The sequence below is a fragment of the Microtus pennsylvanicus genome, unplaced genomic scaffold (genome assembly GCF_037038515.1).
Source record: "Microtus pennsylvanicus isolate mMicPen1 unplaced genomic scaffold, mMicPen1.hap1 Scaffold_48, whole genome shotgun sequence".
Lineage (NCBI taxonomy): Eukaryota > Metazoa > Chordata > Mammalia > Rodentia > Cricetidae > Microtus > Microtus pennsylvanicus.
In genome coordinates, this window is record NW_027460982.1 from 303,470 (window position 1) to 305,315 (window position 1,846).

At 47.6% G+C, this 1,846-nt stretch overlaps 1 pseudogene; it reads right to left on the reverse strand.

Annotated features, from left to right (window-relative positions):
• Nucleotides 1-873: 873 nt before the first annotated feature.
• On the reverse strand, nucleotides 874-1,411 carry LOC142842288 (cofilin-1 pseudogene; annotated as a pseudogene).
• Between the last annotated feature and the right edge of the window lie 435 nt (nucleotides 1,412-1,846).

A 1,846-nucleotide genomic window follows, 5' to 3' on the forward strand; every position in this document is an offset into this window, starting at 1 on the left:
TTGGAAAACTTTGTTTAAACTCTGGAGAGTGGAACATAGTGGCAACATCCAGTGAAAAGTAGCCATAGCATCCATAGTACTTGAGCCAACATTCTGTTGTGGTCCCAAAGAGGCAGCTTACAACAGGTTACCCTGCTGCTCTTCAGAGATTCAAGGGACACGTGATTTTTGGCAGACTCATCTGAAGAGACAAAAAGGAAGTTGAAAACACAGGAGCTTTTAGCCAGAATGATGTGAACAAAATCACAGTTATCGCAGGTTGAGAAATATATCCTGCACATAAGAACAATCATTTATGAAAGATGAAACCTTCACCCATGTTTTTTCTCTTCCCTTTTCTTTTTTTTTTGTTAATTAGCCTTTTTATTGTTTTTTTTATTTTTTTTTTAAATTGAAGGTCCCTTACTGGTCCTGTTTTCATGAGTGGCTGAGAACAAGGGGAAGGGGAGGGCAACCAGCTGGCAAGGGAGGATCGTTTCCACATTTCATTTACACACAGAACTAAACAGACAAGCACAGAGTCACTATTGCGGTTATAAGTTGGCAGCATGGGATGTGGGGGATGAGGAATAGGGGTGTCATTAAAAAAATAGGTCAGGCTCCACCAAAAGTGGGTGCCTGAGTGACTTGGTCTGCTTCAACCCAAGAGGAATCAGAAGATCAAAAGCAGCTTGGGAAGGCCAGAACCATCAGGGTGGAGGGAGAAGGACAGCCCAGGGGGTAGGGGGGTCATTTGGCAACTGGGGTGAAGGGATTACCCTCACCCTGCTGGGATCCCCCCAGCCCCTCATGTCTGGCAGGAAAGGGGCAGCCTGCAACATCCATGAGCAGGTCTGGGGCTGCTAGATGTTCCAGGCAGGGGCTGGAGGCGGCTCACAAAGGCTTGCACTCCAGGGAGATGACGGCACTGCCACCTAGTTTCTCTGCCAGGGTGCAGTGGTCCTTGACCTCCTCGTAACAGTTTGCTTGTAATTCATGCTTGATTCCTGTCAGCTTCTTCTTGATGGCATCCTTGGAGCTGGCGTAGATCGTTTTGCTCTTAAGAGACGCACTCTCAGCGGCCCAGAAGAGGAACACCAGGTCTCCTTTCTTGCTCTCCTTGGTCTCCTAGGTGGCATGGTAGAGAGCATAGGAGCAGTTCTGTCTGGCAGCATCTTGACAAAGGTGGTGTAGGGATCGTCCAGAGTCTGCCCCACATCTCCTACCAGGATCTCCTTGCCCTCCTCCAGGATGATGTTCTTCTTGTCCTCACTCAAGCAGAAGAGCACTGCCTTCTTGCGTTTCTTCACTTCTTCTGGCATTGAAGACTTGCGCACTTTCATGTCATTGAACACCTTGATGACACCATCAGAGACAAGCACTCCAGAAGCCATGTTTCCAGAAGTTAAAGGGAGACAGGGAGAGCTAGAGAAGAACTGAGCCATTGCAGCTGCTACCGGGATCCGACTCTCTTCCTTTTCTTCATGACTCCCAGCTGTTGTGTGTGTCTGGACTCATATGTGTCTTCTGGAGCACTGCCAGTGTTCACTCCTGTGTGAGTAGGAGGGGTTCTCAAGCGTCACACTGACTTTGCTTCCTGAGACATTCTCCTTGAACTGGTAAATTGTCAAGAACTCTAGACCATCTGTACAAGGATGAAAAGGGAACTTCTCCCTTCCATCTCTATAGAGGTAGGATGATATCCTCACACTGGCATGCAAGGATTTTATGTGGCAGCTGGTTCTGAGTTCATGCTTTCATGTTTGAAGATCACCCACTTGGTTGAGTGAATCATTCCTGTCACTAGGAGGGCGATTTGATGGTTACATTCTCATCTTATGATATCTCTCAGGAGCTATTGTCAACA